Source organism: Hemicordylus capensis, chromosome 4, assembly GCF_027244095.1.
Source record: "Hemicordylus capensis ecotype Gifberg chromosome 4, rHemCap1.1.pri, whole genome shotgun sequence".
NCBI classification, from domain to species: domain Eukaryota; kingdom Metazoa; phylum Chordata; class Lepidosauria; order Squamata; family Cordylidae; genus Hemicordylus; species Hemicordylus capensis.
Genome location: NC_069660.1, coordinates 59,662,019 through 59,686,701, shown reverse-complemented (window position 1 = coordinate 59,686,701; position 24,683 = coordinate 59,662,019). Strand labels below are relative to the sequence as shown.

Genomic DNA, 24,683 nt, shown 5'->3' with positions numbered 1-24,683 from the left:
AGTCCTGCCAGTTCTAAGTTTGTTACAGGCAAATTTTGTTACTTGTGGGGGTTCCATTCCTTGCCTAGGAATGGAACTGCAAGTAATGAGGTATTATGCATATAGGAAATGCGGGTTAGGTTCAAGAATGGATCAAACAGGGTTTTTTTTAATTGTGGGAAAACAGCAAAAAGTGAAAATAGTTGAGATTGTTTACTGTACCATGTCTAGATGTGCCTAGTAGGGATGTGCAAACTGGCTCAACCTCGAGCTGGTTTGACATTGAACCAGCTGGTTTGACAGGCCCAGTTCGGCTCGAGATTGAGCTGAAACCGCCCCCACCCTGCCATGCGGGTCTGGGGGTTCGAAGAGAAAAAATGATTTTTACAAAAATAACTCACAATATCAGCAGACTGTGGATTTCAGAGACCAAAAGGACTGATGCAGTGCCATAGTCAATGAAATTAGAGTTACCTGTATAACATGTTCTGAATTAAGCATATGCAGGAATGTTTATTAAAGGTCAAATTAAGACTAACTCTCACTTGCATAATATGTCAAGATTAACATACTGACAGAGACACTTATTTACGTATGTGAATATGGTTAGTTTTGTCCTCATATGATAGTCCCTGAGAACATGTCCATATCCTATACCATAAAATGGTTAGGTGTGCGGCCGTGCTGCCCGTGTCTTTTTGGGCAGTTCTGCGCATGCGCGGAGCGCGTGCGCAGAACTGCCAAAAAGATACGGCTGCCCAGACACGGGTGGCCATGTTGTATCTGAGCAGGGAGAGGCGGCGGTGGCGGCGGCGGCAGAAAGGACTGGCCTCGCTGGCGGCGAGAAGACTGGCCCCACTGGCGGTGGCCGAAAAGACTGGCCCCGCTGGCGGCGTCCGAGAGGACTGGCCCCGCTGGCGGTGGCTGAGAAGCCTGGCCCCGCTGGCGACGGCTAAGCCGCCGCCGAGAAGCCTGGCCCCACTGGCGGAGGCTGAGAAGCCTGGCCCCGCTGGTGACGGCCGAGCCGCCGCTGAGAAGCCTGGCCCCGCTGGCGGCGGCCGAGAGGACTGGAGAGGAGCTCACTCAGAGCTCCTCACTCCTTAAAGTCTCTTCCTGTACTGGCGCTTTGGCCGAAAAGAACGCAATAGGCGTCCTTTTCGGCCAAAGCGGCAGTACGTGAAGAGGCTTTAAGGAGTGAGGAGCTCTGCATGTGAGCTCCTCTCTCCTTCTCTACGTGGTCCCGGGCAGAAGAGGTCTCGGCAGCTGGGAGGGCGGGCGGTTGCTCAACACAGAAGTTGCCGTCTCAATATTGATCGTTTAAAACAACAATCACCGCAGAATGTGGCATGTTAATAAGCGGATTTTATTTGCAGCACTTTAATAATGCAGGTACGTTCTCCAACCGAGTGTAGCACTTCCTCTTTTTAAGTTTGCAGTTTGTGCAAGTTTACTCGGAGGAAAGTACTGTTGCTTTTCACAGAACATCGCTGCCCCAGTATTATGAATCTATCTGTCTGCTTAATAAATATTTCTTAATATGCAACAGTTGGGGTTGGCTTAAATAATATGATTAGGTTTGGTGTTCTGTCTGCCAATCTTGATCTGACAAGAAAACTGCGATAGGTAAGCAGTATTTTATCAAAATGGATTTTAGTGTGAAATATGGCACGGCTTAATCTCTATGTTCTAAAAATGGCTGTTGGCAAATTGAAAGCATCCCCCCCAAAAAAGGGCAAGAGAAAGGAAGAAGGAATAAATTAAAAAAACAACACCTAGCGCCCGTTATTATAACGGGCTTAAAATTACTAGTAGAGAATATTCTCTTAACAACATTATTTTACTTTTATTAAGACCATATTACTATATAATTGATTGTTTTATTATGTGGATTGTTTTATCATTTTTGTGAGCTACCTCAAGCAGTATTGTTACCAGAACTGCACAAAGGCACTGGCAGGATGGTTTGGTTATGCTTCCTGGTCTGAAGTGGGAAAATTAGCTCGACTTGGAGTACAGTTCTAACACAGCATTAATTTAAGCTGGTGTATTGGAAATGAGGCTTAGAGGCGTAATTACAGTTTCAAAGCTTTATTTAGGGTAAAATCAGGGAAGTGCATTAGGCAAAAGAGGGTCTGGTTAGGCAATTCAGTAATTTGGCTAGTGTTCTAAACGAGGGTCTAATTAGAGGCTTACAGTAAAAAGTGCCTGGAGAGCAGGCGGGGGACACAAAGAAAAGAAGTGAGGGAGCTTGCGGGGAGGTGAGGTGTTAGTATTACCTATCCTTCCCAGGCATGTTCATTGCACTAAAGACGATAAAGGGTCTCCTTGGGAGTAGAGAGCAGGGTGAAGCGGGGAGCAGCAGTTGTGACGGATAGAGTGGAAGTCTGTCAGGTAACAGAGTGGGAAGCTTCCTAACCATGTGGCATGGCCAGGGCAGTTATACTTGAAAACATGCCCTGGGGCAGTTTCAAGGCAATCAGGAGGCTATCAGAAGGAAGAAGGGAACAGCCTGGGTGGGGCACTGTCTGTGCTGTCTTTTGCCTCTGCCCCACCTTTCCTCCAGGTGTGTGTGAGCTCCTCTGGGCTGCTGCTGCTGGGGCTCTGCTGCTATATAGGCCAGGCTGGCCCAAGGGCGCAAGCCTCTTGGCACAAGCACAAGGGCTCCCATCCTTGTGGCTCTCAGCCGTGGGGCGAGCTGCCGGGGGCCCAGAAAACCTTCCTAATTCTGCCATCAAGAAGCGAGCATGAGAGCTTGAAGAGAGCATGAGTCCTGGGCCCCATTTTAACTAAACGGAGGAGCTGTGTTTGGTTAGTCTGGGGGGATGTATCTGGGAGAGCAGAAAAGCGGGGATGGAGTGGGGGTAGCAATATCATGGGTAGCGGGCAGAGGGATGTATGGCGGTGGGAGTTGGGCAGGCCATTACAGGGGAAAGCGGTCCAGCCAATTGATGCCTGTTCCTTTTTCCAGCTCTTCTCCCGACCCTCTGACCCCAGGAAGCTCTGAGAACACTCCCTCGAGGATTAGGGTGCTGCTGCTGAATGCCAGGTCAGTCAATGCTAAAACATCTCTCATCCAGGATTTGATTGTGGATGAGCATGCTGACCTGGTATGTGTGAAGGAGACCTGGTTGGGTGGGGTGGGTCTCTCTCAGCTGGGTGAGCTGGGTGGGGTTGGTCTCTCTCAGCTCTGTCCTCCAGGTTTCCAGATCACGCAACAGCCCCACCTTGAGGGTCAGGGAGGGGGCGTTGCAGTCATCTATCGAGAGATCCTCCACGTTTCCAGATGCCCAGTCAGGCAATCTCAGAATTTCGAGTGTTTGTCCTCCCCAGATAGGCTGGGGATTCTGCTGGTGTACCAACCACCCCTCTGCATTTCAGTCTCCCTACCTGAGCTGGCGGGGATGGTCTCGGAGGTGGCCTTGGGTTCCCCTAGGCTTATTGTTTTGGGGGATTTCAATGTCCATGCTGAGGCCCCCCTAGTGGGTGCAGCTCAGGATTTCATGGCGTCCATGGCAACCATGGGCCTGTCTCAGTTGGTATTGGGCCCTACCCACATGGTAGGACATACTCTGGATCTGGTTTATGCCGACCGGGAAATAAATGATCTGGAGGTGGGGGAATCTGATACGACTCCCTTGTCATGGACAGATCATCATCTGGTGGGGTTTAGTTTGACTGCTCCATCTGCCCTCTGCAGGGGTGGTGGACTGATTAGGATGGTTAGCCCCCGGAGACTTATGGATCTGCTTGGATGCCAGACGGCCCTTGGCAAGTTTCCAGTGTCCAGAGCTGGTGACCCTGTCAAGGCCCTGGTTGATCTCTGGAATGGAGAGATGGCCTGGGCTGTTGACACAGTTGCTCCTAAACGCCCTCTCTGGCTTGGTGAAGCCCGATCTGCTCCTTGGTTTTCCTCGGAGCTTAGGGCGATGAAGCAACTCGGGCGATGGCTGGAATGATGCTGGAGGAAAAGTCATGACAAATCTGACCGAACACGGGCTAAAGCCCATTTTAGAGACTACTCCGTGGCGGTGGGGGCAGTGAAGAAATGTTTTTTCTCCGCCTCCATTGCGTCTGCTCAGTGCAGACAAACAGAGCTGTTTCGTGTGGCAAAAACATTGCTCCATACATCCCCCCAGGTAATGGGGGAGGAATCATCTACAGCCCATTGTGATCAGTTGGCTTGCCACTTTGTGGATAAAGTCACTCGCATCCGTGCTGACCTGGACTCCAGAGTTTTGGCAGTTCCGGCAAATGTGCCTTTGGAACCATCTGGTCCTGTTGTGTTAGATTCTTTTCAGCTGGTGCAGCCTGAGGATGTGGACAAGATCCTGGGCAGAGTGCGAGCGACATCATGCGCTCTTGACCCTTGCGCTTCATGGCTAATAAAAGCTGCCAGGGAGGGTACAGGCAGATGGTTGGAGGTGATCATTAATGCTTCATTAAGGGAGGGCAGGATGCCATCATGCCTCAAAGAGGCAGTGGTAAGACCACTATTAAAAAAGCCCTCCCTTGATTCCCTCCAACCTGGACAACTATAGACCTGTATCTAACCTTCCCTTTTTGGGCAAGGTGATAGAGCGTGTGGTGGTGTCCCAGCTGCAGAAGGATGATACGGATTATCTGGACCCTTTTCAATCTGGCTTCCGTCCAGGATATGGGACTGAGACTCCCTTGGTCACTCTAATGGATGACCTTCACCAGGAACTAGACTGGGTGAGTGCGACCCTGTTGGTTCTGCTGGACCTCTCGGTGGTGTTCGATACCATCTACCATAGTATTCTTCTGGGCCGCCTCTCGAGTATGGGAATCGGAGGCACTGTGTTGCAGTGGTTCCGGTCCTTTCTTGGGGGGAGGGTCCAGAAGGTGGTGCTGGGGGACTACTGCTCGGCCTCGTGGCCATTGGCCTGTGGAGACCCGTAGGGTTCAGTCTTGTCCCCCATGCTGTTTAACATCTACATGAAACTGCTGGGAGAGGTCATCCGGGGACTTGGCCTGAGTTTTCAGCAATATGCGGATGACACTCAGCTCTATCTCTCCTTGTCACCTGATCCTAGGGAGGCGGTGGATGTCCTGAATCAGGGGCTGGAGGCTGTGGTGGGTTGGATGTGGGTTAATAAACTGAAATTGAATCTGGACAAGACAGAGGTACTGTTGGTCAGTAGGAGAGCTAATCAGGATGAGGAGATTTTACCAGTTCTGGATGGGGTTGCACTCCCCTTGAAGGAGCAAGTACGCAGCGTGGGGGTACTACTGGACCCGGCTCTGCTTTTGAAAGCTCACGTGGACGCAGTGGCCAGGGGTTCCTTTGCATGGCTTTGGCTAGTGCACCAGCTGCGTCCCTTTCTTGAGAAAGCAGATCTGGCCATGGTTACCCATGCCTTAGTCACATCATGGGTGGATTACTGTAACATGCTCTATGTGGGGCTGCCCTTGAAGAATATCCAGAAACTACAGCTAGTGCAAAACGTGGCAGCTAGGGTTTTATCTGGAGCTGCCTGGTGGGAGCACATCACACCCATTTTGAAAGAGTTGCACTGGCTGCCAGTTCATTTCCGGGTCCAATTCAAGGTGCTGGTTTTGACCTTTAAAGCCCTTAATGGTTTGGGCCCAGGGTACTTAAGGGACTGCCTGCTCCCAAGGGTTTCTGCCCACTTGACAAGGTCACCAGAGGGGGCTCTGCTCTGGGTGCCGACAATGAGGGAGGCTCAGCTGTCGTGCACTCGGGACAGGGCCTTCTCTGTTGCTGCCCCAGATTTTGGAATGCTCTCCCAGTGGCCATTCGCTCCTCTGACTCCATCACAGTTTTTAGAAAGCTTGTTTATCCAGGCATTTACATGATTGTTTTATTGTTGCTTCTATGTGTTTTTACTCGCATATGGTTTTTATGTTTGTATTTTATAGATTTTAAATTAGATTGGTTTTATATTTTTAGCTTAATATTTTAATTGTCATTTTTATTGTATGTTTTTTAACTTTTGTAAACCGCCTTGGGATTGTTTTTAATGAAAGGCAGTATATCAATGTAACAATTGAATAAACAAACAAACAAACAAACAAATAAATAAATATCCTGCCCCTTAGGGTAAGTACATTTATATGAAAGAAAAGTGTCAATTGCTAAAGTGGACTCAAGCAGTGCAGGAATGTCCTCTGTGGCAAGGAGACAAAGACCAGTCCAAGCTATTAATATGGGTCTACATGTGTGATGAAATTGGTTTATATGTTTGTTTACTCCCTGGAAGCTCAGGCATCATGCATGGTGTGGAGAAAGTGGAGACAGAGAAATTCTTTTCCCTTTCACACAACACTAGAACTAGGGGTCACTCCATGAAACTGATTGCCAGAAGGTCTAGGAACAAGAAACGGAAGTACTTTTTCACATAACACGTGATCCACTTGTGGAACTCTCTGCCACAGGATGTGGTGACAGCCAACAACTTGGATGGCTTTAAGAAGGGATTGGATAACTTCATGGAGGAGAGGTCTATCAATGGCTACCAGTCGGAGGGCAATGGGCCACCTCCAGCCTCAAAGGCAGGATGCCTCTGAGTACCAGTTGCAGGGGAGTAATGGCAGGAGAGAGGGCATGCCCTCAACTCCTGCCTGTGGCTTCCAACGGCATCTGGTGGGCCACTGTGCAAAACAGGATGCTGGACTAGATGGGCCTTGGGCCTGATCCAGCAGGGCTGTTCTTATGTTCTTATCCCAGGTGGAAAAATGCAAATCTATTGAGGATATTCACACGATTGCCCAAAAGCGGGCTAAGGGAGCCCAGCCTGCTTTTGGGCGATCATGTGCTGCAATGGGAGCCATGTGGCTCCCGGCAGCTAACCTTGTTAAATCCCCCTCCCCTTAAACGAAGTTAATGGAGCATTTGCTCCATTAACCTTGTGGGGGTGTTTTTTATCCTGTGTCACCGTGGCACGCTGTGACACACAAGGAGACCCCTGGCCTGGAGGCTGCAAGCAGCCTCTCAGGTTTGGGGGTCTCTCCAGGATGCCCCACACACTCTCATGGGGCATCCTGGAACTTCTGGGGCCACGCAGCCCCCAACCCCCGCAACCCCCACCAGCTCCGTGATAGAGCCGGCTGTCGTGTGGGCAGCTGATCTGGCCAACCAGGGCTGCCTTTTGATTGTCTGTGGGGAGAGTGGGCTAAGCCCATTCTCCCCCCAGACCCAGAAGAAGCTCTTCTCATTGATCATGAGAAGAGCTTCATTGTTTACTGTATTACTATTACAATTTCCTTTTGATGGGTCTACTAGCTGGCTTGCTTCCGTGGAGGAGGGCTATTTCAATGCCCTTTTGCAGTCTGTTGACTCTTTAACCTGGAGGCATGTTGCCAAACTCTGCCTGTACTAATGACCCACCCATGCCAAGAGGCTTGAACTACATGGGGTGAACAGTTCACTGATGGCTGTTAGCCTGTTAGCTAGATCATGGAGACTGGTGCCTTTCTGCCTGATCCCAAAATATTGCTTACTGGCAACAGTATTGCTTACTGGCAACAGCACTGTAGAGGTGGGATATAAATATTTTCAATCAATCAATCAATTAAAGAGCTGAGGTGTCAGAAATACCCTCAGCAATTCTTAGGAGTCATTTCCATACTCAATGCCATCTGAAAAATGTATCGACATCATTGCAGGCATTTTCACTGAGGAGAGACAGCACTATTATCTGTGAGGTTTCGGGCAGCTAAAGACCTTCTCAATATGAATGATGGTGCCTAAATGCCATGGATTCCTAAGGAGCATCATGTGGATTCAAAAATGCATTTGTAATCAGCCATTTGAAGAGAAAGCATACAAGCTCAATTTCATGAGGATATGTCAGGAGAAGGAGTGAAGTGAGGATTAAAAAAAAATAAAGCAGGACTCAGCTGAAGAACAAAAAGAACTGGGGGTGCCTGTATAAAAGCCATCAGCTATTATTGTCTCTATGAACCCTTCAGCATGTAAACTGATCTGTTGAGCTTGGGCTGTTCCAGCAAATCCCTTTGCATATGCTGCTATAGCACACCCACTACTCAAGGCTCACTAGAATAATGTTGCCAGTGTTCCCTGAGGTTGAGATTTTGCTTACCATTGCCCCCTGTGGTGACTTGCTGTACTGCAATAGCATTTGAGTCTTTCTCAGCCTTATGCTGGCTTCCCTATAGGACCCATTAATGGCGTCCCTATAGACAGGACAATATAAGAAATTTCCTGTCTGAAACCTTGCCTCAGTTTCAAAGTCTCTTGGCTGCTGGTATGTTCTCTCTTCCTTGCTCTGTCTGCCCATCTGGCATGTTCCTGACTTTCAGCTTCTGGTTTGTCGCTGGCTCCTGTCTACTTGGCTTGACCTCTAGCACGTTTCTGACCTTTGGCTACCAGTTTTGATCCCTGAGCCACAACTGGTTGCTTGACTCTCCAGGTCCTGGCTTCTAGCCTTGCACTGCTTAGCAGCTGCTGCCCATGGCTCAACTCTGACAAATATCATGGCTAATGCCATCACCCTATTGCCTATCTAATTTCTACTTTCCCTTGAAAGTCCCTAACCTCTAGGGCAAGATTAAAGCTGGACTTGCATCACATTCTATATTTCAGTAAGTAAATGAATTAATATGAACCAAGGCTGCATAAAAGTGAAGAGAACTAGAAAATGATGAAGCAAAATAATTAACTGTACATCAACAAGTGGAATTCAAGCAAACTGTTAATGAGCACCACACTTCTGTGCCTCAAAAACATCTGATCTGTCTGCTGCTCCTGTGTCATGTCATGTGGAAGGATTTTCTTGACCATTTTTATCATCTTCTCATGGGAATGGTGGACATGGAGTCCCTATTTTTACCCATTTCTTCAACAGATGCTAGCTGAAAACAAAGCGAGACAAGATGAGAGAATATTTACAAAAAGCTACTTATTGGGAAAAACCCACTCAACAGCAGAAAGATTCATTATGCAAATAACAATTAAAGGAATTAGTGGGCAGCTTAGGAAAATCTTGCCAGAGCAGTGGCACAGAAAGCTCCCATTTTGTTGGGATGGGAGAGGGAGAGATAGAATTCATGCTAAATGGATTGATCTGAGAGAGGAACAAACACATTAGCTGCTTGCTTTGAGAACATTGTAAAGCAATGCTTTTGCTATTTGTCAAGATGTTCCTCACTTCCCAAAGGACTAGGCCCAGTACTTTGTTGGAGTTCATTAAGATTATAAATAACAGTGTGTATTCTCCTAAATGCAAGATGATAATCAGAAATATGGAACTTCAGTGGAGGAAAAAATATGTTCAGTGATGAGAGAGATTTCTTTCATTCTGAAAGTATACCACTTTGGCTGCAATCCACAAACCAGTTAGTTCCAAAGCCCTTGAGCTGACTTAATCTCATTTACTTCAATGGGACTAAATCATCATAAATCCAGCTTGTTCATGCTAACTCATTTGTGGGCCACTCTCTTATTCACACTTCCATAAAACTAAGCAGCCTTGGATACAGGACAAGAGCTGGTACATAAATGGTGGTAAGTAATTAAATATGAATAACTCTTTGGGGTTGCACCAGGACTTCGAGGAAGCCAAGAGAATAATATTCCTGATTGACTCTGCTAGTTGAGATTGTGGGGAATCATGGAGTGAGAGACAGTTCTCATTATTTCTGATTATAAATGTATGCAGCAGGGGTGGCCTACCTGAAGCTCTTCAGCTGTGGTTGGGCTAAAGTTCCCATCATCCCCAGCTGCAATAAACTGTGGCTGGAGATGATGGGTGTTGTAGTCCAATAATGGAGGGCCTCAGGTTGATCACTTTTGATCTAAAGCACCCAAAGAAATTAAGTGAGAGGGGCTACCAGGGAGAGCATGGAAAGGAAAAAATGGACAGTCAGAACAAGTATTATGTAATTTTCTCTCTCCTTGAAACTTGCAACATCAGATGTGAAGAAATGATAGAAAAATAACATCAAGGATGTACTGAAGAAGCAATCAGTTCTGGTCTTAAACTTAGACACTTCTAAGTGAACTGTGGTGATATCTTCTTTTCAAGGCTAGAGCTTTTAACCACCCCCTATCTTTTTAAAGTGCATTCAGAGGTGGAGATGGTAGTCACAAAAGTGGGTTTCCTCTAAAATAGGCTTCATATTGGTTTATGGTAAAGCTGACCAAAAAGATGGGAAAGTCAGATATCATCAAATGTTTACTGAAAGTGCATTTGTGAAATGTTTGAGTACAGCTATGTCTGTGGCATTTAAAATCTAGTCTATTGCCCATTAAAATTTTATAATGTTGGAGACTGTGTGAAACAGATGATGATATGTGGCAAGGTTTCCTGCCCATTGGACAAGATCATTGGAGGGGGCTCTGATCCACATGCTGACAGTGAAAGAGGCTTGGCTGTTAAGCATGTGGGACAGGGCCTTCTCTGTCACTGCCCCCAGGCTTTGGAGTGCTCTCCTGGTGGGCATCCGCTCTTCGGCTTCCACTACAGTTTTTAGGAAACCAGTAAAGTTCTTCACCCAGGCTTTTAAATTAGATTAGATTTTTACTGCTGCTGTTCTGTGTTTTATGTATTATTATTTTATAGAGGTTTTAAAATTTTTAAATAGAGATTATTTTTATATTCATATCAATAGCTGCACTATTTGCATTCTAATTGTGTATTGTTTTTAACCAAATGTTGTAAGTCGCTTTGAGATTATTTTAATGAAAAACGGGATATAATTTGAATGAATGAATGAATGAATGAATGAATGAATGAATGAATGAATAAAATAATGAATTAAGGGGAAAGCTTCTCTCCCCTCTATTAATTCATTACAATTCTAATTGCCCTTCTGATGAGGACAAGGTCTTTTTTCTGCTTACTGCTAAGTCGGAGTATATTTACAGGAGGGTAGCAAATCTTTTTTTCATAGCAAGGAAGATTCGGTTTAGAGTGATTGAGGCAAGAGATGCCAGGCTGTGCATTTCAGATTAACCGGTTTTATTTCATTTCATCATCAATGAAATTAGTCATGTATATGGTATTTGAAGGTATTAATGTTTTATGTATTTTATGTATTTTGTTGTTGTTGTTGTTGTTGTTTCGTTTTTCATGTATTTATCCTGGCCTTGGGCCGAAATAAACAAATACATACATACATACATACATACATACATACATACATACATACATAAAATAACTGAAAGGAAGCACATTAAAATTTGAATTTCCATACTTCTTATAGTATTAGTAAAGAGTCCTTAGGTCTCATCTTAATCTCAAGGTCTGTAAGATCATTTCAATTCCCCTGTTCTTTAGTATAAATGTGATTGTAAAGCTATGAGCCTTATATTTGTTGGCAGTTATAAGTCCCCACCACCATTTATCTGGCTGAACTTTGTTCAAAATTGGTGGCTTTTGGTCTGATCCAGAAAAGTACATTGTTAACTGCCAGCCTAAATTAACCATGAGTAAGTCTCACTGAAATTAATGGGATGAGCTAGTCTTTTCTAAGTTGTCCCATTTTGAATGGGACAATTCATGAGTAATTAGTCTGGATGTCAGTCATTGCATCCTTATAGAGAAAGTTTCATCATGTGACATAGGCAGATCAGGATTTGGAGTCATGGTATACTGTACTAGGACAGCAAGATAAAATGATCAAAGGCATAGAACTAACACCAACCGACAGTGTAAGAAAGTTACAGTATTATGTAGAGCTGGTCCATTGGTTTCATAAGTCAAAAGACTAATTTTATGGAAAGCCAGTATACCCCATCCCTCATGGGTGTGTTTCCTCTGTGTTGCACCCCAGCTTCTTGCTTGCTATTTCTGTTATTTCAATTCTTGCAAGGTCAATTCTATTGTAAATTTCCATTCATTCAAATTAAGCAAGAACACAGGATTATTGTGTCAGCAACTGTGGGAGAAAGAACAGCACCAAGGATACTGGACACTGAGCTTACTGAAAGATTCATGAGTGACCTTGCTGATTGCAACTGCGGTATGAATGTTCAGATTAAGTGGAGCCCCTGGGTATCTTGGTAGTTACATGTATGTATTAGAGTCATAGCTCAGGAAATAATGAACTACACACACACACACACACACACACACACACACACACACACACACACACTCCATCTGCCCTCGTTGAGACTACATGTGTGAGCACTGTAAGATATTCCCCTTAAGGGATGGAGTCGCTCTGGGAAGAGCATCTAGGTTCCAGGTTCCCTCCCTGGCATCTTTAAGATAGGGCTGAGAGAGATTCCTGCCTGCAACCTTGGAGAAACTGCTGCCAGTCTGTGTAGACAATACTGAGCTAGATGCACCAATGGTCTGACTCAGTATTTGCCAGCTTTCTATGTTCCTGTATCGTCTATATGGAAAATTAGTACAATTAGTACCCCCTTCCCCTCCTAAATCCCCACTTTTGAAAGACAAATGAAGGTTTGATGATCAAAGGGCCACCAAGGCCAAAGACCTGAGCTGGGGAGAATGTGGCAACAATTTATTTAAACACCCTGTACCATGGGGTGCAAGAGATAAGGAGTGCTATGGGGTGCAAGAGATAAGGAGTATAATGAGGAGCCAGACCAGTTGATGAGATAAGAGGGTGAAGGAAGAAACAACATTTTCTGAGACCAGAACTCCGAAGGACAATTACAATTAATTACAACCCTTGATAGACGTGAGGGCTATCCCCCAAGAACATCAAGGGCCAATAAGAGTATAAGACCTGAGAATCTGGTCCCAGTCCTCAGAGGGCAGGTCCAGAATATGCATTTGCTCCCTCTCCAATGCTGCAGCATCCCCACATGCCAGCATTGTGCACCTCATCTTCTCATTGAACCCTAGCATCTTCAGCTGCAAGGAGAAACCTTGAACTGGCCATTCAGTTGGTTTCCCCGCACCTTTGGTAACGAACTCTCCCCCAACCACCTCTCCCCTCTCCCCCCGCCCTGCTTGTAACTCACTTATATGGTAGTTAAATAAATTAGCTTTGCCTGCAAGGACCCTATATCTATTATACCTCCCCAAGTCTCTTAAGTAAAACATAAAAAGATACAGCTGGTCTGGTTCCTTGTGTCTCCTCATGCATCCACTGGCTGAACCCCTTTTTTGAATTAGACACAGATCCTTAGACATCATTTGTAATTGAGCTTGCAGCAATGCAGATATGGAGATTATTCTCACAATTGGCTGAAACTGGGCTAAGGGAATCTAGCCCGATTTCGGCTGATCATGTGCTGCAATGGGAGTTGCGTGGCTCCCGGCAGCAAACCTCCCAAAGTACCCCTCCCTTAGCTGAGGTTAATGGAGCGAGTGCTCTGTTAACCTTGTCTTTTTGATTGTGTATGGCTGCGGCGCGGCTCCATGCTGTGACAACACATGAGGAGACCCTCAGCCGGGAAGCTGGGTCTTTCCAGCATGCCCTGCGCACTTGTGCAGGGCATCCTGGAGCTTCCAGTGGCTGTGTGGTCCCCAATCCGCACAGCCCCGCTGGCTCCATGATAGAGCTGGCAGTTGTGTGGTCAGCTGATCCGGCTGCCCAGGGCTCTGTGGGCAATTGTCTGTGGGGAGAGTGGGCTAAGCTTATCTCTTAAGTTCCCACAGACCTCATTTTGGCGAATCTCAATGGTTGTGAGACTCGCCTCATGGACTGGTACAGAGGGGTATTAAGTTGGCCCTCTGGTATAATTTGGTACCTGGAGCATTGGTATTTGGGCTTGCGGGTACAAAATGGTACGCAGGAGTATTTAGCTGGGTCGTTGGTATAGTGATACCTGGAGCATCTGAGTATGTGTAACAAGATAAGGAGGGTGCATAACACCAGCATCAGAATTAGATATGGCGAGTTCAAATATATCATGCCTGGTAGTGACTGTACCAGTACAAATGCTTCTCAAACATATTCTTCCTAATCTTTTTCTGCAGGAGGAGAATAGGCAATAGTTTTGTCTTGCTGTCTTATCAGTGCATGTTATATTCTGAAAGGTGAGCTCTCAAGCTTTCTTACCATTTTTTCCTGAACCTATATAGCAGGCAGATTCTCTGATTCAGTCTCAGCCAGAGAATGGTTTTCAACACAAATTGGCTTCCCCTTCTCTGTGTGTCAGAGGAGGGGGCATATCTGAAGTCAAGGCACAGCTCTCATCTGAAGATGGAGCTGTGAAGGTCTCTACAAGGGTGACCAAGATAGATTGTAATGAAGCATTAACAACAGAGGGATAGGACATTTCCTGTAGATTAATGACTGTCCGGGAGGGGTTGATGGCCAGAGGACCAAGTAAGGGTCATTAACCCCAGATGGCCATTAATCCATAGGAAATGCCCAGCAGCTAGCTATTATAATGGAAAGCTAAAATAAAATAAAATAACAATAGGTGCAGATATATTTTAACATAGGTGCTGCATTTTTGATTGGTAGATGTTAAAAATATCTAGTTCACTAATGTTCAGGAAAAGTAAATGAATTAAATACAATCTTACCTTTTCTTTTCAAGCCATTTTGCATTCCGTTTTTATGTTGTGGGCATATTATTTTATACTATAAAACAGTGTGACATTTAGGGCCAAAAAGATGCCTCCAGCTATTTTGCCTTCCAGATAAAGATGCTGAACAGCTATTCTTTTCACTTTTAGCAGTGATTAGTATACTGTATAGTGGTAAAAATGATGTTTTTTGCTTTTGAGAGACAAACATATTTTTATCAAGAAATTGGTTCCTTTGGAGGTCTTGTTGTTTTGTGTTTACATTGCTGCATGTTTAGTTTAGTTTAGTTTTGTTACTTTGATGAGGGTCCATTTCTCCCTACAGTGTTTTCATCCTGAGGACTGTAAGCTCATTTTTGGCTGTGGACAACCTGGAGGAAGATTCCTCACAGAATCTGATTGCCAGCATAGCACTTGCATTCCATAGCATCTTCTCTTTTCTTACAGAGAAAAGATAGCATCGCATCTTCTCTTTTCTTCTTTCTAGCATTTGTGGCTGTGGAGATGCATTTGGAAACATGCAGGCAGATAGAACTAGGTGTCACTAAGGACAGAGGACCAAATGACTGTCTGACTGATGTATTTATACATGGATATTCACTCTTCCTCTGTATAGTGTGTTCTGGAGTGAAGACTTGGCAACATCTCTTCTTTAACAAAAAGCAGCTGTGCATGAGGGCCATCCAGATCAGGACCCTTGCATATGGAAGTGCATATTGCCCCTGTACCCTTTTCCCACCAAAAATTGGCCCCTGACCTGCTGTTGGCCCTCAAAGCACCCCTGGGCCAAATGGGGGGTGCTTTTTGGTAAAGAAATGGTGCAGTGAGAAAGATGACCACCCCCTATGCACTGCAGTCCTGAACTGAATTAGATCTGCTTGAGTGTTCATGGTTATAAAGAGTCTTTTCTGAGTCATTCATAGCTACCTGTTCCTCAGCCTCCAGACATGGTCTTATATGTTTCTCCCAATCACCTCTCATTTACTGTCAGATGCTACCTGTGCTCATCTGGGAACCTGCAAAGCACTCCCTCATGTGGCAACCAGTAGGCTTGACAGCATGGAATTCTCAGGCCCTGTACTGATTCTGCCCAGTCAGGTCAATCAGTGGATCTTTCCAAGACAAGTAGAGTTAAAAACTCAGCCTTTGCCTTAGTCTTTGTGGTCCTGGTGTGTTGTGTTTTCTGATCTTGGTTTCTGTTTGCCTTGACGCTCGGCTTCTGCTCTTGACTCATAGCTTGTTTCTAAATTCTGTTTCTTGGTTTGTCTGTTTGACTTAGACTCTTGGCTTTGGCATTTCACTTGTAGCTTGCTTTGTGACCCTAGTTCTGTTCTGTCACCCCTGGTTGTCTGCTGGGCCCTCCTGGTCCTGGCTTCAAGCTCTAATCAATTCTGACATTTATACAAGGTATTTCTCCTCCTGACTAGAAGGATGTAACAAAAGAGCTGAATGCAGGATATATTCAGCCTCTTAAATCATGGTGGGGTGAATTGTTTCTTCCCAAATGAGTTGCTATACTTTATCACTTCACAACTATTGCAAATAATGTTATATTCTATTACATAATGAGGCTCTACACATAGCTTGACCCACTCTCACTACACATGATCAACTATTGATCCCTGGGCGGCTGGACTGGCCACTCACATGACTACTGGCTCTGTCATGGAGTTGGTAGGGGCGGTGGGGATTGGGGGCCACCTGGCTCACGGAAGTCCCAGGATGCCCCGCACAAGTGCGCGGGGCATCCTGGGGAGGACCCTTTGCTGGGAGGCTGCTTGCAAACTCCCAGTTGGGGATCTAGTCATGTGTCACCATGGCGATTTGGGGGACATGCTTGTAAAGGGAGGTTGGGGGGGAGAGAAAGGGTACTTAGTACCTTCTCTTCGCAGGCGGCAGTGGAGACAGCGGCGGCGGCGGCGGGGGCTCCTCCAAACCAGGGATGTGCACAAAACCGAAAATCCTGGTTCGGTTCAAATTGAAACTGAATTGGAACTGATTCAGGAGGCTTGGGCTTGGGCTCAATCGAGCTGCCCACCGGTCTGGCTCGACCATCAAGCCCCCCAAGCCTGCTCGCAAATTGGCTTGAGGGGCATACTTGTAATGGGGGATCTGGCAAGGATTCCCCTTTACAAGTAGGGATTTGGCAGCAGTAATTCCAGCAAGGGGTGGTGGTGGAAAATGTTTTAAAATCTTTGCCAGAAAGAAATGAGGTGTGGGGGGAAATAATGTAAACATGTCATTTCTTTACCTGTAAGCAGAAACACAAGCTGATGGCGGCAGTGGGCAGCAGGCAGTGGCCCGGATGGCAGCAGTTGTGGCTGCTGATCACACTCCCATTGCAGTGGGGGGATGGTGGCTGCGGTGGAGGATGGCGGCCATGGTGGGAGCAGCAATGGTGACTCCTCCAGCTTCATCTCACACCTGTCAAATGCAGGACTGGCCATGCCTCTGCAAAGGCACGACCTTTATTGCAGTGAGGTCTTGGCCTGTGTAGAGGACATTTGAATCCTCTATGCAGGCCCAGACCTCACTGTAATGGGTCACACCTGTGCAGAGGCCTAAAGCTGGCTGCAGGCATGGCCAGTCCTGAATTCTAGAAATAGGCAGTGGGGCTGGAGGAGCCCCTGTCACTGCTCCTGCCACAGCTGCCATCCCCCCATTGCAATCACTATCCCCCACCGTGATGGGCAGCATGATTGGTGGTGGATCACCAGGCACAATCGCCATCATCCTTGTCATCCAGGCTGCTGCTGCCCGCTGCCAACATCGGCTTGTGTTCTTGTTCTTGTGTTCTTCCTTACCTGTAAAGAAATGACATGTTTACATTCCCTCCCCCCCGCCACACACACTGGTATTACTGCTGCATTTCCCTTTACAAGCATGCCCCTTGAGCCTTTGAGCTGGCTTGCGAGTCAGGGCTCCGAACTGGGGGTGGCTCGGTTCTAAGTCAGACCAGCCCCATTTTTCAGGGGGCTGGTTTGGCTAGAGGGTGAACCTTTGAACCTGCCCAGTTTGACATCGAGCCAACTCAGCTTTGAACAGGCTTGTACATCCCTATTCCAAACACCCCACTGGCCTCCTGAAGAATAGCCTGGGCTGACTGTGGCCCAGTTAGGGCCTCCAAGAGTGCGCAGAAGCCCGAACTGGGCTGCAAGTGGCCCAGTCCATTCTTCAGGAGGCCAGTGGGAGGGGGGGTTGGAGGAGCCCCTGATGCCACCCTCTCCGCCTTCTCCACCATCTTCAAAGAGAATGTACTAAGTATCCTTTATCTCTCCCTGACAAGTGCCCACCTTAGTATAGGGAATGCCCCTTTACTTGTGAAGGGGAATCCTTGCTGGATACCCCTTTACAAGTATACCCCCTGAACCAGTTCTTTTAGAACCAGGGCTGGTCCAGTTCAAATTAGGACCGGCATCCTCCTTTGAGGGGGCAGTTCTGTTCAAACTCAGGCTGGCCAAACTCATTCCATTTGATTTGAACTGCAATTCAAATTGAACCGGTTCTCACATCCCTTATTTATTGTTAAAACTTTCTGAATCAATCCAGGTTGCTGATATTAGTTCTGAGGGGAAAAGGAGAGGGGTAGAAGTCCATGTTCCCACCAGGGATGCAAATTGATGTGATGGATATGCACAATGGTTTATTAATGCTGTGCAAATCAGAACTGATTTGATGCATGTCATGCCATATGCTTTTCTGTTGGTTTCAGAATAGTATGAGGGAGTAGGGAGGTTTCTTCAGCTCCAGAAAGCCCTATGTCCCTTGTAAGTTTCCATCCTCATCCCTCCTGGTCACTCATCTCTGGGTGCTTCAAGCATCAGTCTTGCTCACCCCCTCACACTAGTGGTATGCAAACAGGTTCAAAGTTGAACATGTTCAACGCTGAACCAATTTGGTTTGACCATTTGGGTTCAAACTGAACCACCTCCTGTTCAGTCAGACTGCGGACCAAACCCCACTGGGGGTTTGTGATTTTTTTTTTAATCACTGACCCCCTCCAGGGGACTTCCTTTAGGTTGTGGGGGGTGGGGTGTCCATGGGGGTGCCCCTCCTCCCACCAGCCTCCTTGCGACCCCAACGAGCCCATTGCATCCAAGCCATGAAGAGGTCCATTGTGTAGGTGCGGTGGCTTCCAAACTGGCCACCTGTCATGGCCCAGACCTCTGAGTCAGAAGAGTCAGAGGAGGAGTGGGAGGATTTCGTTGGGAGAGCAGGCTCAGGAGCACTGCAGGAGGTTTTGGCTGTGAGAACAGACTCTGAAGCTGAGGTGGAACAGCAGCAGACAGGGGAATCTGAACAGCTAGCAGAGATGAGGGCTGAGGAGACTGATCAGGAGGAAGCTGGAATTTCACCTGGTTTAAGAAGACATCTCAAGAGGGAGACACGCAGGCGTAAGATCTCATGGGAGAGGGAAGAGAAATGCTGAGTCAGGACAGCCTGATTGGCTGCCGGTTATCTCGAGCCCTATATCAAGCAAACGCCTTTCCTGAGACAGTACTGTCAGCAATGTTGCCTACCGCAGAAAGTGTTCCTCGTGCTTATAATTGTTCAACCTTTCTTGTTTCAGCCTGTCCTTGTTCTAGTCCTTCCTTGCTTCTTTATTTCAGTTATTGCACAGATATTGTAGAGGGGGTACCTAGTTTAGTGTGGCTCCACGGCACAGCAACACACGAGGAGACCCTTGCTGGGAGGCTGAAACAAGCCTCCCAACCCCAGGGGTCTCTCCAGGATGCCCCGTGTGCTCATGCAGGGAATCCTGGAACTTCCGGGAGCCACATGGTCCCCAATCCCCACAGCCCCCGCCAGCTCCGTTACACAGCTGGCAGTCATGTGGGTGGCTGATCTGGCCACCCAGGGCTGTCTGAGGATCGTCTGCGGGGAGAGCAAACTAAGCCTGCTCTCCCTGCAAACCCTTTTAAGGAGGGTCTCACTGATTGCGAGACTTGCCTCAAAGTCGACTTTAATAGACAGTTTGACATAGCAGATAAAAGGGGTTACAGACCAGTTATCCCACTTTAAATTATCTTGAGAACCTGCATACCACTGCATTGTATGGCAGCCAGCTGAACTACAGCAGGAACTCCAGGCATGGAGTTCTCGGGCTCTGCACTGATTCTGCCCAACCGGGTTGTTCACTGGCTTTTTCCAGGACAGGAAGGATATAAAGGCTCAGTCTTTGCCCATGTTTCTAGGTCTCCTTGTTCTGGTGTGTTGTGTTTTTTAACCTTTACAGAGTTTTCTTGTCATAACCAATAATCCTGCAGGATCAGGATCTGGAATGAATTAGAATATGAGATGAAGTAGAATATGAGGTGTAGTTTTATGTAGCCCTCAGGGACATAGTTGTATGTTGCACAGAGTGCTTATAGGGGAAGTGGGGATTGATGAAACCTCAAAACCCCACCCCCACACACATGTGAGCACCCTCAATTCAGAAGTGGAATCAGAGCTGTTGCAGGTACACATTCTTTGGCTGCATGCGTGTAGCATTAGTTAGTTAGTTAGTTTATTATTTTATTTTATTTAACATATTGGTATATCGCCCGAAATGCAAGTCCCTGGGCATTTACAGAAAAACAACTGAAGCAACAAATAAGAAGGATAAAACATTACAACAATTTAAAATTTAAAAGGTGAAAACTATTAAAAATCAAACAATTAAAACAGTATCTAATTAAAAACCTGGGTGAATAAATGTGACTTGATTGCCTTTTAAAAAGTTGTTAGAGACGAGGAGGCTTTTATTTCAGCAGGGAGTGCATTACAAAACCTTGGAGCAGCAACGGAGAAGGCCTGTCCCTGAGTAGCCACCAAACGAGCTGGTGGCAACTGCAGATGAACCTTTCCGGTGATCTCAAGGGGCGGTGTAGTTCATAGCGAAGAAGGCGTTCTCTAAAATACCCAGGGCCCAAACTGGTTAGTTAATGCATGCTGCATTATATCAGCCAGTGGGATAGAGCTTCCTTATTACTCCTTCTCACAGCAGCCCCCACCCACATACCCTCAAAAAGGTTGGAGGACTATTGGGAAGAGGTTGGGGAATGAGGGGCTATAGGAAGAGGCAGAGGTTCACCTAGGTAATTTTGGATAGGCATTGAATGTGCATTTTGATTCGGGAACAAAATGTTTTGTGTCAGAAAATGGCTATTTTGGACATTTTGTACACATCCCAAGAATTAAAAATGCAATAATGGAGAATTTTGTTTCCGAACCGGAATGACCCTGCTTCGGAACCGAAAGTTTTGTTCCTCAGAAAAATTTCGTACCTCCATTTAATGATCGAGCAAAGTCTTTCACTCTTTCTGCTCAGTCTCCATTTTGATCCCTGTGATGTCTGATTGAATTTCCCTCCCTTAAGACCTACAGATTGGCAGGCGAAGGCAGGGCCGAATGCGTGGCAGAGCGGCAGTTTCTGGAGCAGCAGGGACTAGGGAGCCTGCTGAGAGCTCCTTTGGGCAGGCAATGAGGTGGTGGCAGGCACAGCCATGGTGGGGAGGCGGGCGGCTGGGTGAGGTGGTGGTGGCGGCAGAGGTATTCACGGTGGCAGAGGTATCGGTGGCGGGCCCTGGCAGAGGAGGCTCAGGCAAGTGGGTGGGCAAAAATGGTGGGGACTTGGGAGTAAGCCTGGCGGGGAGGGAAAGCTTCCAGTTGTGGGGAACAGACTGATGCAGAAGGTTCCCCTGCCGGTGTTGGGGAACGGACTGGGGTGGAAGGGAGGGGGGAATTGGCAATTTGGTTTCGGACTCCAAAAAAAAAAAAGGCCCTGAAACCAAAAATGGTGTGCTTTGGGAAGGCCGATTTTGGACCCTCACTGAAATGTGTGTGTGTGGGGGGGGGGGGGGCTGGATTTGGCCTGGAACAAAATGAGAAAAGTCCGAAAGGCACACCCCTAATTTTGGAGCCGAAACCTAAAGGCTTTTGGAGGCACCCACTCAGTTTTTTAAAACACATTTTTAACATGACCACACCACCCAGGACAGACTAAAAAGGATTGGGGGGGCAGGGTATGTGGAGGCCCTGGACCTGGGCCCAGAAGTCCTGAGGCAAGAGTGCCTCTGGGAGAGGGAAATCACTTAAAACCAGGTGGAGGCACCTTGCAAGAGTGATACTACCAAGTCATTTATCAGATAGTACTACCTGTTTATTTTGTGGTAGTATCAAGTCATTTCCATCAGTGGACAGCTGGAAGTGAAGACCACAATATTGTCAGCATTTATGGCCATAACACTATCCTCAGGATAGGCATTGTCATTTACATATCAGGAACATCTAAGCAAGATTAATTTTGCTTAATAGGCCAAATAATAATAATAATCCAGTGCTTGAGAAATTGTTTTGTACCATAAGAGATTTCTGCAAAGGCACAAGTAACAATTCATTTATTTTGTATCCCTGAATGTCACTAGCATGAACAGAATCACATCCAACAGATTATTTTATGAGTCAACACAGAGGAACCTAATCGATCTCTTATAGACCAAAAGCAAATTAAAACAACCTTGTCCAGGATGGTCAGGATACATGCAAAATGTCATAGTCTATCAACACCCTTGAGGGTCTGCCATTTCCTTCCTGCTGATGATCGACTTAAACCTGCCAACTTACAGCTGTGTGTGCACTTCATGGAAGTTTCCATGTTCAGAAATGGAAAGGCTGAATGTGAAGATGCCAGTTGTAACCTTTGACAACGTCTGTGGGTAAAGGCTATGCACAATGTCTGCCCTAAGCTTGAAGAATTTCCCAATATTGTGATTAGTCTTGGCAGATTTCACACACTGGCGATTTGATGAGTGGATCCGGCATTGAGGAAACTTTGCAGATGGTGTATTTTGGAAATGCTGTTTCTCATATGTTAACAGGAAAAGCCTAGTCACGTGCTCTTCAAGGACATCTCTTGGTTTCTTCAGCTCTGACAGCAATTTTCCAGCAGCTATTCTGAATTGCAGCTTGCCACTATGAGCTCTCTGTGACAAATGAAACTGAGATAATGAATGATATATGTGAACTGCTACACGTAGGCACTCTGAACAGCAATTTCAACAAACCTGATCAAACTTTATGATGCTTTCTTCTGAGGCAAAACACAGCTGATCCACAGCTGAAATCACAGCACAGAAGAATTTCATATCCAGTTCTTACTGAACTATAATCACTATTAGAAGAAAGGAAAGAGACTTCTGAAGACACACAAAGCAAAGTGAAGACACATGAACTGCCAAGCTTTGGATTATGTATCATTACATGGATATCGTCAAATATTGATCTGGCAGAGCACACAGGCAACTTTAATAAATATGCCTTGAACTAAATATGAGGGCTGTCACCCAAATAACACAATCGTAGTCAATTAATCATAGGGGCTGGCATCCAGGGTAGCATTAAAGGGACATAGCCATATGAGCCAGCATCCCGTGTGCATCAATGATGTCATTTGAGCTGTGCCTCACTTCTCATCCATTTAATAGTCTTTTATAGTTGCTTCCCTCATATACACAAATAAATCTTATGTAGATTTACACATAAGATAAAGGTTTGTTCAGAAGCAACTCCATTTTCTCCTTCCCCTCCCTTTTCCTTTCTGACTTTTCTCCCTTTTCCTTTCCTTTCCTTTCCTTTCCTCCCCCCCCCCCCGCCGCCACTCTCTACAAGATCCCCCTTGGGACAAACCTCTCAACAACGCAACATAAAAGATTACTAGACAGAATAAAATATAGTCCATCCCAACTCTGTGCAGGAACTGCACTGCAAGGAGGTAAGCGTGTGGTAGTGGCTACTTCCAGGTGGGGCCAGGTGCACAGTGGCTTTCTTTGGCTTCGATCCTTCAGAGCTAAATAATTGCACAAGCCTATATAGTAGCACCCCAGACACTAGTAAGTCTGGATGTTTCCCCAGGATGTTTCAATCTATACCATGGACATCAGGTATCCTGGAAATTTTATATCTCATGGTTGATTGCATATCAACCAACCAAGTTACATCCCTGCTAATTTGGCAAAGAGGCACTTTTTAATGTGGTGATTCTCTTTATTTAGCAGGGGGAGAGTAATTGGCTCTATCCACCCCTGCACAGTACCTCCAGTGACTGTTGCTGGTGTCTATCTTGTGTTTCTTTTTAGATTGTGAGCCCTTTGGGGACAGGGATCCATCTTATTTATTTATTATTTCTCTGTGTTAACCACCCTGAGCCATTTTTGGAAGGGCGGTACAGAAATTGAATGAATAATGATAAATAATAAATATCAGATGCTGCTGATCATTCAGTGGTAGTGTTTGGCATCATTTTAAGATGAAGGATATCTTATAATGATGAGATATGTTTCATCATTTATAATGAAGATAATCTCACCCATCTCTCTCTTTAAAAATACAAGTTATAGAAACCCCTCAGGCTTCTTTTGAAAGCCATGAAAAAGAAGGTAGTCATATTTTATTGCGTGTATCAGTCCAAAGAGTGCTTTGATGCTGCTAGTACTTAGAAACACAGTTATACACGAGTTTGAACAACGGTTGCAAACCAACACTATCAGATATAAAATGTTAAATAAAGACATGGTCTAATATTTGGTAAATATTCAACCTCAAAATTAGATGAGGATTTTGATGAAAATTACTGGGCAAATTTATGTCAGCTCTTGTCTCTTTGCTATATAATTAAAAATCAAATGGATTAGAGCACTTTTAAAAAGTTCTCAACATTTCATACTTTAAAACTCATTTTATTTTTTCAGACAGTTTTTCTTATTGCATGTACTACTCATGGGATAGATGGGAACTGATATTGTATTCAATAAAGTCTGTGAATGAGGCCATGAGAGAATTTAAAGTTAAGGACATGAGGCTACCATTCAGCATACTGCTAAATCTGAGTCACTCTGTGGTGAAATGAATTTTCTTGGTGTGTCACTCTTTTTGCTTCCACGAGAAAATATACTTCTTTAAAAATATTATCCATTCCTATTATGCACAGAAAGTGATCTTTCAGGAATTTCTTGGTGCTGGTTCCCTGAAAAAGCTGATAAAATGGATGATTTACCAACTGTACAACTGCCTACTAGTTATTCATTATTATCTCAGAGATAAGAATAGGAAAGTGGTATATACCATTTGATGTATGGCGGAGTCATGTCCAAACCAACATTTGGAGCCATTGGGAAGAAGTATATTTCCGCGTACTATAAAATTAGGCTGTCCAGTCTTCTGTAGGACTTTGGACTGCAGAGATTTTGGTTTTGATTTTGG

The 24,683-nt window shown here is 45.7% G+C and overlaps 1 long non-coding RNA gene across 1 annotated transcript; it reads left to right on the top strand.

Moving 5' to 3' along the window:
- The first annotated feature begins 1,168 nt into the window (after window positions 1-1,168).
- Window positions 1,169-24,460, top strand: LOC128352872 (uncharacterized). Its single transcript, XR_008320670.1, has 4 exons — window positions 1,169-2,542; window positions 2,948-3,025; window positions 13,884-13,943; window positions 21,851-24,460. It is a non-coding gene; the product is annotated as an uncharacterized LOC128352872 (long non-coding RNA).
- Window positions 24,461-24,683: the final 223 nt, after the last annotated feature.